General features: G+C 30.7%; 1 protein-coding gene across 2 annotated transcripts in view; it reads right to left on the bottom strand.

Moving 5' to 3' along the window:
- The window catches only part of LOC142225670 (uncharacterized), a 105,131-nt gene that overhangs the window by 91,574 nt on the left and 1,207 nt on the right, over positions 1-12,350 (bottom strand). The gene's annotated exons all lie outside the window — the stretch shown is intronic.

The raw sequence follows: 12,350 nt of genomic DNA, 5'->3' as shown, positions 1-12,350 counted from the left end.
GGTCTTGGGCTTATAGAAATCGCAGTTTTTATCCAATTTGCCTGGAATTTGAAATCTAGAGGTATTTTATGACCATAAAGAGGTGTCCCAAAAATGGTGATATCGGTCCATGTTTTGGTATAGCCCCCATATAGACCGATCTCCCGATTTTACTTCTTGATCTTATAGAAACCGCAGTTTTTATTCAATTTCCCTGAAATTGGAAATCTAGAGGTATTGTAGGACCACAAATACGTGTGCCAAAAATTGTGAGTATCGGTCCATATTTTGGTATAGCCCCCATATAGACCGATCTCCCGATTTTACTTCTTGGGCTTATAGAAACCGCAGTTTTTATTCAATTTACCTGAAATTGGAAATCTAGAGGTATTATAGAAACCGTAGTTTTTATCCAATTTGTCTGAAATTGGAAATCTAGAGGTATTTTAAGACCATAAAGAGGTGTGCCGAAAATGGTGAGTATCGGTCCATATTTTGGTATAGCCCCCATATAGACCGCTTTCCCGATTTTACTTCTTGGGCTTCTAGAATCCGAAGTTTTTATCCTATTTGCCTGAAATTGGAAATCTAGCGATATTTTCGGGTCATAAAGAGGTGTGCCGAAAACGGTGAGTATCGGTCCATATTTTGGTATAGCCCCCATATAGACCGATTTCCCGATTTTACTTCTTGGGCTTCTAGAATCCGAAGTTTTTATCCAATTTATCTGTAATTGGAAATCTAGAGGTATTTTAGGACCATAAAGAGGTGTGCCGAAAATGGTGAGTATCGCTCCATATTTTGGTATAGCCCCCATAAGAACGATCTCCCGATTTAACTCCTTGGGTTTCTAGAAACCGTAGTTTTTATCTGATTTGCCTGAAATTGTAAATATTCTGGTATTTTAGGCTCACAAAAACGTGTATCGGATTAAGTTTTTATCGGTCCATTTGGTAATGCCTCCATATAGACCGACTTCACTTCTTGAGGGTGTAGAAGGCGCACTGCTCATGAAAATTGCTTGAAACTCAATGTAAAATTTCCAGATTTTACTTCTACAGATTTAGGATTTCAAATCAAGACGTTATTTTATTATATAATTTTCTAAAACTCAAACAAAAATGGTTCTTATAAATCCAGAATCTGATATAGTCCTCATAGGTGAAATCTTTAAATTAATCTTCGGGAAGTGTCCTCAAGTCCTCAAGCCCTCCTGAAATTTCAAAGGAAACCCTAATATTTGGTTCATGGCGATGGGTATTTAAGATTCGGCCCGGCGGAACTTTGTGCTGTATATACTTGTTTGATTATATAGTAGACTTATTTACACAAAAATAATTATTTTAGGATTAATGAATATAGTTTTTACTTTTTCTGTATATAGTTTTTATTTTACAAGAAATCAATATAAATATTTTTCTTACAACCATAAAACTTTACACCACATGTTTACAACGGCAAATTCTTTGCTTTCTCTTAATTTTCAGCATCGGAAAAATATGGAATAAATTTAAAAAAAAAAAAAACATTAAATATTTTAACACATACACACAAAAAAAAATTTTTTGATTTCAATCACGAAAATCGCGCATTCAATCATTTTTTTAATTGAAATGTCTTCAATCACGAAAATGATAGTATCAATCACCCATTTTGATTGAAAACCAACACGATTTTCAATTAAAAATTTAATTGACTTTTGTCACGGAATCAATTAATTGTGTGATTGAATCAATTAAAAACGTGATTGATTTTTAACATAAAATTCAATCACAGTTTTAATTGAATCAATTAAAATTTTAGTTAATTTCGCGACAAAAATCAATCAACTATTTGATTATTTCAATTAAATAATTAATTGAATTTGGTTATAAATTTCGATCAAAAAATTTATATATTGCGACCCCAAAACCGTATTTAGTTTTATTTGAAATAAAAGAAAATATGTGTTTCTTATAATATTTAATATTTTATTATTTTTTTAATTATGCAATAGACAAATAAATTTGGTTCTTTTCATTTGTGTTTTGTTCTAACATAACTTACAAATACAATTACTATCAATAACAACTATAGGGTGAAAAAATAAATTATATAAATCATTACCTTCCTTATAATAATAACCACGTTAGCATGTTCCTTCTAATATGTAGATGCGCCTAGATTTCCAATAAATAAGCAGACTGTAAGCTAAATTAGTTTTTCTTAAAGTAAACAGAATAATTCGAATTTAATTTTGTTCAATTAAAAGTTAATTTTGTTAAATATTACCTGCATAGAATATCAAGTTCAATTCTTAGTTCCAGGTTGCAGATTTATAATCTTCTTTTGCAGTTGTAGTCTTTTAGCATAAAAAGGTGTATTAAGGAGCTCGGTAATTTAATTTTAGTAACAATTCCTTTCCAAAATTTCCACACATTGAAATCGTCTATTAATACTTGAACCAATCAAAGACAAAAAATAATGGGAAATCAATGTACTATTTGGTATTATATTGATGATACTTTGCAAATTCGGGAAATATAAATGGAAAATACATATTTTTATTATTTTCCGATATTTTTCATATTTTTAAATTCAAAAGAAAGAACTTTTTTACCATTACATAATTCAGCTCATTAGTTTATATATCAGATATACTGCTCTCTACTTGGGTTCAAACTGAAGAAGGCAGGTAAAACAAAAATGCAATTTAATGCCAACACCGCTTCGCAACTTCAAGGTGAATCTTCCAACAAACCCATACCGTTCTTGGTTTTAAGAAAACTAGGAGTGACAAAAATTGATAATTTTAAAAGATCAATACGGTCCCCACTTTTTATTGCAAATATATTCTTATATATTTGATAAAATGATGGAGTTGATGTGATTGATTGGTCAATTTCACGAAATAAAATTGGTCACTAAAAGAAATGAAAAAAAAAATATATTATTTTAGTCCGTTTAATGTAAACAGGCTTCAATGGAAAACGGTATTCACATTTCATAATTTCTTACCTTCAATAAACGTAGATTGTTTTCCATGTTTACAATACCACAAAACACAAACACAGGTAATTTCAAATGCGTTCTCTCATATATTTTTTTCAAACCTTTACCACGTGGCCAATTGTTGTTGCACACTTTATTTATTTCAACCCTTTGCTATGATTTGTTGTTGCGTTCAAAATATTTATGCACACATTTTGAATGCAGCAGACAGAATGTCGCCAATCATGTTTTTCAATTTACGCGAAAAACAAAAACCCAACCGTTCGTTATGAGTTACTTCAACAGACTGAACTCTCCATTCTCTTTTCACCTTGTTGAATAAATACCCATTCTCTTTTCGCTCTTTCCATTGCTCAAAATTATTCAATTTCAATCACAAAGGTGATTGGATCAATCACGTGTGTAATTGGAAACGGAAAAAAATGTCAATCACGTTTGTAATTGAAAATTATTTCCGAATTGATTAACAAATTGATTGAATCAATTATTATTTTAATTGGAAACGTAACAAATATCAATCATTTTTTTAATTGGTTTTTATTCGGATTTGATTAAATAATTAATTGAATCAATTAACATATTAATTGAATCCGTTTCCAAATTCAATTAAATGTTTAATTGAAAAAATGTTGGTCATAATTTTTTGTGTGTAATGTAGAGTTACAGAAAAACTTACCTTACAATCCGTTCACAATATTTGAGTCTTACACTTTCATCTGATATTCCGTTAACTTTCATAAAAAAAGGAAAACATGTTATTCACGACAATAAGCAGGACGCTGGTAGTGAACATGTCGATGATGACATCTTCACAGTACTTCGATTATGTAGTCGACAAGCATATGTTTTTTCTCTTTACTTAAATTTTGTTGTGTATGACACTACGCAAGACATTGGCAGTGAACATTTCGGTAGCGACATTTGCACAGTATGTCGATTATAATGTTGACAAATAAATTTATTGTAGACAACATTAAGACCATGTCGATGAAAGGCATATTATGTGCAATATTTTCTTCAAGACATCTTTGAAGACAAATCCATTGTAGACAAATTTCCCACTGGGAGCACATGTTTCCGTGTGCATCTTGAAACGGTAAAAATTTCAACTGAAAAATTGTCTGATGGGTAAACCCTCATTTGGTCGTTTGTATTATACAACATTTACGTTTTTTTTTTCGCTGAAGAGTACACAGGTTCATTAGAGTTTCGTTGTGAATTATAAACATAGATCGTGGGTGAGTTAATTTGTTTTTTATATTCGCATATATAATATATTCGTCTTTCATCCATTCAATGAATAAGTTTCATTCATACAACGAATAACTTTCGTTAATACAACGAAAAGGCAACGTAATTATTCGTTATTACTACGAAATGTATTCATAAAAGGTTTCGTAAATATAACGTAAAATTAAAAACAAAAACAATAACAAAACGAATGAAAAAAGAGGAAGCATGTTCAAAATAAACCCGTAGACCTTATAATACATAGATGAGCCAAGGGTGTCAAACTATGTTTGACAGTTCCGAAGATTAAGAATAAACGAGAAAAATAAGAGCACGCTTACAATCTCTTTCATTTTCCTTTTTGTAGTTTGCCAATTTTACACAAAATTAGAACGTTTATGATGCACCAGAGGATTTATAAATAAATTAATATATTAAAAGTTCATATTTGAACAAATATTGTGACCAAAACCGCGAAAATACGAAATTTAATTTTGAGCAGCATTGCTCTTTACGAACAACACAAAAGCAAATGCGCGAAAATTAATATATGGAACTGACTCTTTACGAAAAAATCAAAACGAAATGTCAGAAAATTAATTTTTGGAACTGACACATTTTTTTTAAAGAGAATAGTTGATCATCTATGTATTATAAGGTCTACACCCAGAAAAAAGTGCCTTCGAAACTAAAGGAAAAAAAATTCATCAATATAGTTTATCCATTTTATTTCCATTAAGGTAAATTTTTGTGAAAAATAATAAAATTTACTCGTTTCAGTAAAAAAATCCTAAACTGTAAGCAGTTAGGAATAGTTCATTAACTAGAATAAGGCATGGAATTTTACTCATACTATTTTCTTCGCTGGGTATAAGAATTTACTACTGAAAAAGAAAATTTTATTCACCGATAACAAAGCATTCGTAAAAATAAACAAAAACCGAACTAAAACCAAGTTTCTTCAAAATTAGTAAAATTTCTTATAAAATGATAATTGCGACTTCCTTTATAATAGAAAGTTTTTCATACATACGAACAACACTTGGCATAGAAAAATATTTTAGTTCATTCGTACTAAGAAGTATGCAATCCTTTCAAAACTTAAGGAAACACACTTGTTAGAATATAGGAAATTTTCCTAAATTTCTATTGTCTACCTGTAATCGATACCTGTCATCGTAATCGATGTGTTTGCGCGTGGGTGTAATCGATATATTTGCGCGTCGGTTGTTTTTTTAGTTGGAATCGCGTTGTTTTGGTATACGGAGAGATTGTTAAAAAATAATATGGTAAAATAATATAATAAATAACAAATAAAATATATAAAATATTTGTTATTTTAAATTAGTGAGAAAAAATTTCGTTTTTTTAAATAAATCTATCAATGTTCGTGATAGTGTATAAAGAAAGAAAACACCAGCAGAATAACAACCCTTTCATTTGTCTTCATTTTGGAATCTTCAATTATCAGGTAATATTCAGTGACGCTAACCTTTTGCAACAAAAATGTTTTATGATTTTTTATATTTGTAGGTATTGAAATTGTAAAAGGAGGACAAAATCGTTAGGCAGCAACTTATTAAAAGTGAAAAGTACAAGAAGAAGAAAAAGTGCGTTTTACAGTTGATAATATCACACGGAAATTGGAAATAGTGGAATAATAAACTAATATTTCAAAGAGATTCGATGCTGTTGATTCTTAATAAATATATTCAATATATTAATAAAACATGTCTTTTATTGAAGATAAAATTGCTTATAGAAATAAATAAAATTGTATTTAAAAACGAAGGTAAGCAGTTCTAATTATGAAGTAAAAGTTTTACCACAAACGTGTAAGATTTGTCGAAATGAATGAAAAAATTTCAATAAAATCATTCCATATATGAATTCAAATTAGTTAAATTTTTTCATTCTATAGTATAGTGGTATATAAATATAGGAAAATGTTAACTAATATATGGAATGCATTATTCCTAATTTCTACGAAAATCACATCGTTCAAACAAATAAAAATGTCTTTGGCGCTATACGAAGTTCAACTTTCTTCACAATGAGTTCATTTTAACTTAAAGAAGGGGTCACTTTTTTCTGGGTGTATGAATAAACCCAGCCAACTGCACTCAAATCGATGATTTGACAGTGGCATAGGAAAAGAGATATGTTTGTACGAATTTATTTAGGCATAAGCCGGCTATCATGCAAAACCTTCTTTCGGAAGGTTCAAATGTGGTTCATTGTTGGGTTTAATGAACTGCCTGAATTTATTCTAATAATTGGTTGATAGTTTTGCTGCAAGTAGAGGATGCTGATGAGGAATGTGGTAATTCCGAAACGTGCGTCCATCCAACCATCTTGCAGTCTATAGGGCTTTGCCCAAAAAAATTTGACAAACATTATTTTCCTCTGTTGGTTAAGCTACACTTGTAACATAGTTTAGTCAATGCATGGTTTTAAGCTGAAATCAAAAAACAACAACAATGATTAAAGAACAAAACCAACAATAACAAAACAAAACGAATGAAAAAAGAGGAAGTACGCTCAAAATAAACCCAGGCAACTGCACTCAAATCGATGATTTGACAGTGGCATACACACAAAGAAAATGTCATTAAAATTGAGCCAACGAAAATTTGTCATTGATATAACGAAATTTTTTTTCATTAATACAATGAAATAAATCGTTAATAGTACGAAACGTTACGTTGATTAACAGAAAATTCGTTATAATAACGAAAAATTTCATTGTATTAACGAATTTGTTTCATTGGCTCACTTTTAATGAAACATTTCGTTAATATAACGAAACTTTTTCTATCAGTGTAGGAAAAGAGATATGTTTGTACGAATTTATTTCGGCATAAGCCGGCTATCATGCAAAACCTTTTTTCGGAAGGTTCAAGTGTGGTTTATTGTTGGGTTTAATGAACTGCCTGAATTTATTCTGATAATTGGTTGATAGTTTTGCTGCAAGTAGAGGATGCTGATGAGGAATGTGGTAATTCCGAAACGTGCGTCCATCCAACCATCTTGCAGTCTATAGGGCTTTTCCCAAATAAATTTGACAAACATTCTTTTCCTCTGTTGGTTAAGCTACACTTGTAGTTTAGTCAATGCATGGTTTTAAGCTGAATCAAAAAAACAACAACAATGCGTAAAATTACGTTGTTATAATGAAATGCTACATTGGCTGACATTTAATGAAGAATTTCGCTAATTCAACGTAGGAATTCATCGTATTAACGAAACTTTTTCTACCACTGTAGATACAAATTAATGGACTGAAGTTATAGGTTCAATTAATGTTTTATTTTATAAAAGTAAATAACAAATCAGATTTTAGCATAATTAGAAAATCAATTTATAAGAAAGCAACTAAAAGTACGAGGACAGTTCGGAAACTTCTCAGCCTAATTTTGGAAACTTCCATCTCTGTTATGAGCACATGTTAAATTTTGTTTCGATTTGGCAACTCCTTCATATATAAACAGCAAAGATAATTGAGAAGAAGATGCAGACTTGTCATAGCAAAACTGAAGCACCAGAGGACTCTGCCAACAAAATATCATAAAGTTTGCGTCGACGTGTCTCTCAAATGTACTGCTGTTTGCGTGGGAAAATATCATAACATTTGTGTTTTTCATTAATTTCTGAATAAAAACCCACAAAAGCAGTACCAAAACGATTGTAGAAAATTAAAATAAAACGTATGTGTATTTTAAAGCAAAGATTCATTATGGTTTTATGTGAATATTGCCGTTTAAATTTATTCTTGGGCAGAGCTGCTTTGGAAAAAATTGACAAATAAAACAATTTTTTTCTCATAGCCCTCTACACCTTGACATATGTCTTCTCTTGATAAGAGCACAATGCTCAATCTTGTTATACTCAATTATCTTTGGTAACAGGTTTTTACGATGGGAAAATTAGAAATGCGTGCTGTCATTAAATATTTACATAGAAAAGGTTTATCGGGACAAGAAATTCATAATGATATGGTGAATGTGTTAGGTGAAAGTTCTCCTTCATATGCAACAGTAAAAAATTGGGTTGCTGAATTTAAACGTGGTCGTACAAGCTTTGAAGATGAACCACGTAGTGGACGTCCAAAAACAGCAACAACAACAGAAATTGTAGCCAAAGTGCATGATATGGTATTAAATGATCGACGAATAAAAGTGCGTGAAATTGCTAATATCATGGGCATCTCAAATGACGAGTCCATTTAATTTTGCATGAACAACTACAGATGAAAAAGCTTTCTGCAAGATGGGTGCCGCATTTGTTAACAGTCGATCAAAAACGCATAAGAATGAAAATTTCTCAAGCTTGTTTGGATCGTTTTAAGCGAAATAAAATGGATTTTAAGCGTAGTTTCATAACTGTTGATGAGACATGGATCCACCACTATACTCCAGAGACAAAAGAACAATCCAAACAATGGACTGAAGCTGGAGGAAGTGCACCAAAGAATGCAAAAAACAATTCAATCGGCTGGTAAGGTTATGGCAAACGTTTTTTTTTTTTTTTTGGACTTCAAAGGTATTTTATTGATTGACTATCTGCAAAAGGATAAAACAATAAATTCAGAGTACTATTTCAACCTTTTGGATAAATTTGTACAAATTCGAGAAAAACGTCCTGGGGGGAGCAAAAATTTTTCTGGGGGTCTAAGCCCCCTCCCCAGAGGCCTCCCTACGCTTATGAGGTTAGTACTTTGTATGCCCACACGATGTAGCTAATTCCGATTTTACCAATCGGTTTTGAATTTTTTACCACCTGAAGAATAAGCTAATGGGGCAACACCTCAGCTTCTACACCAAACAGTTTCGTCCAATGTGCAAAATTTCCAGCCGGACATGGCTAGGTCGACTCACTATTTCACCACAACATGTATATACATGTACTCTATGGGTCTGATGCGTTACATCTCCCTTGACAGATACAAGAACACAGCAAACATATCAGCAAAATATTTCCAGTTAAATTTTTAATCAAATTACCCAATAAAGTAAATTAAGAAAATGATTGAACATTTTTTCATTTATTTAATTAAACTATTAATTAAATATACAATTGAAAATTTCATTCGGAAATAATTACACGCTCACAAAAAATCGCTTCTGTAACATATACTTCCAAACATATTTTGCTTCAAGCATATACATTTTTGGCTATTGCCCAAACATTTATATGTTTGATCTCTTCCAATATATAATATGTTTGAAAGCATATTGGTCTAAACAATATATGTTTGGGTAGTCAATTTCCAAACATTTTGTATTTTTGCATCCAAATTCAATAATGTTATGTGAACATATAATATGTTTGGAAGCATTTTGCACCCAAAAATATTATATGCTTAAAAAAATTCTCCCAAACAATATTGTGCTCAAAATTTTATTTATTTATTTATATATTTACAATCATAATGAATTATGAAAATAAACAGGTAATATAGGTGCTAACAACATAGGTTTTCGACCTGAATGCTCAAAATTTTGTTTCTGCCCAATTGTATAGTCCCCCACATCTTTCTCACTTCCACGAGATTTTTTAGTTCTTAGCACCTTTTTCTGTAATACAAACATTGTAGAAGAAATTATTCAATTGTATGATTTTTTTTATTTTAATTTTACCTTTTGCCGGACGGGGATTCGAACAGCGGACCACACAGTTTGTAAGGATCAAAGAAGTAGCTGATCAATTGCCCAAGGAAAGATAAAATGTTAATTTTGTAATAACAAGCAACAACCACCAACTTAATTCAATATCGCTCCCTGTTAAATAGCGCTCCAAGCTACTAAACACATATATATATATAGGCTATTTCTAAATTAATATATGTTTGCATCCAAGCATACTATATTTAAAAACATTTTATGTCCCAAACATAATATGTTCTAACATATTAACATATATGTCCCAAACATGTTATGCTAGTTTATGAACATTATATGCTTGCACTCAAAAATATTGTGTTTAAAAATTTGATTTCCAAACATATAATGTTTACAGCCAAACATATGAAAAACAGTCTTTTTCATCCGTGTAGCTTCATACAGCTTGTTCAATAAATGTTGACTCAAATCTAAAGAAAGATCCAACTATAATTGGAAAATCCATAAGAAAGAAAATTATTTAATCTAAAAGAAAAATAATTAGAAATAGCACAATAAATTATTAATTGCCTCAATTAAAAAATTAATTGAGTTTATCAACCAAAATCAATCAAGCAATTGCAGTATATTTTTGTCTCTAATAAATTCTGTGATTGATACTGTGGTTTTCGTGATTGAAGAAGTTTTAATTTAAAAAAAAAAAATTGGATAAAGTATTTTCGTGATTGAATCCGAAAAAAAACATTTTTTCTAATTTTTCTGAATGTGAATTTCGGAGACATTTTTCACTAATCGATGCAAATATTGGTTATGTTGACACAAAACATTTCATAAATTACCGTAGTATACATGGAGCCATCGTGGTGTAATGGTTAGCATCCCCGCCTTGCATACTAAGGATCATGGTTTCAATCCCAGTTTCGACTAAACACCAAAAATTTTTTCAGCGGTGGATTATCCAACCATTCTCTCAGTGGTTTTACCGTAATGTGAAATGCCGTTATGATTCGGCCTCCTCTATACCTAAACGAACCTATATTTATTAGTAAACACAATAGTGGTATGATGATCAGTTGTGCAGAAAAATCGTAAATAAAATCAAAAATTGTTAGAATTCTAGTAATAGTAATTTCATAAATTTTCTAATAACTCAACATTGGCATCTCAAAATTGGCTTATTTGCTTAAAATTATTAAATGTTGTCTCTATCTACTGATCAGTTACATTTATTTTCTTTAAAGTTTTAGTGATTTACCAAGTACCTACAGTGGTAGAAAAATGGCGGTACGTGGCCATTACCGTTTGGTATTGATAGATTGGTTCACGTTACCTATTAATTTTAATACCACTTTATATCAAATGATTTACATCCGGTATTATTATGGTATTAACTATCACATCCCCGTAACATATGATATGTCGCCGTTGATAAAAACTAATTGGTCGCCTTTGTAGTTTATTTTCTGCATAAAAAAAGGAATTACAACATTTCTGGGAAATCAACGTAAACGTAAATTTGTGAACATAGCGAAGCATCGGTAAGTATAATATGTTTTAACATTATTAATGTTTGCTAATTCAGAATCCTTCTCTCATTAGATGCGTGCGAGACATACATAAGCTTTCCAAAGCTCACTACCAAGAACTTTACTGCATGCCTCAGTTCCTGCGATGGGACATAGAATTTAGAGAATAACTTTGCATGAAAAACTGATGTGGTATATGTATGTATTTTATGTATTAAATACATTAAAGAAAAAAGTGTTTGAGTGTTTTATTAAACTAAAATGAATTAACAAATTCCGGATTTGTATTAAACTCATTACCGTTTTGGTATTATTTGGTAATACCGCACTGTTTATACATCAATACCTTTATGGTATAAATATTAATACCGCTTAAGTATTATTTTCAATACCATATTGGAATTTTCGTAATAACGTATGGTACCTTCATGCTTTGCGTACCGCCTGCACCGTTCGGTATTGATATTGGCTAACTATCAATAACGTACGGTATCAATTTGAGCCCGTATGGTAATAATTTTTCTATGGGTGTACAAACTTCTTGAAATGTAATATCGTAGTTGCCAATTCATAAAATATCTAAATTGACATCACTGCTTAACAATAATTATATTAAATGTTGTCCCTATCTATTGATCAACTACATTTATTATCTTCAAAGTTATAATGATTTAACAAGTACATACAAACTTGTTGATAAATCTAAGATAAGTATAATATCATAGTTGCCAATTTATAACTCACCAGATGTCTATTTAAACGTTTTAAAAAATATGACAACTCATCAAACCTTCTCAGAAATATTCGAAACCAAAATGGAACGTCGCATTTTATTGTGAACGTCAAGTTATATGGAAAACTTGAAGGTTCACATTTTTTCAGGAAAGCACAGTATTTACTGACGTAAAATGGAATGCATACGCAAATTCTTAAGTTGTAGCTGCGACATTAACTAAACTCATGTCTACGCCATTCTGCATGGTGGTCTTTGAACATTGCCAAG

Source organism: Haematobia irritans, chromosome 2 (assembly GCF_050003625.1).
Source record: "Haematobia irritans isolate KBUSLIRL chromosome 2, ASM5000362v1, whole genome shotgun sequence".
NCBI classification, from domain to species: domain Eukaryota; kingdom Metazoa; phylum Arthropoda; class Insecta; order Diptera; family Muscidae; genus Haematobia; species Haematobia irritans.
This window is presented reverse-complemented; position numbering and strand designations above follow the sequence as displayed.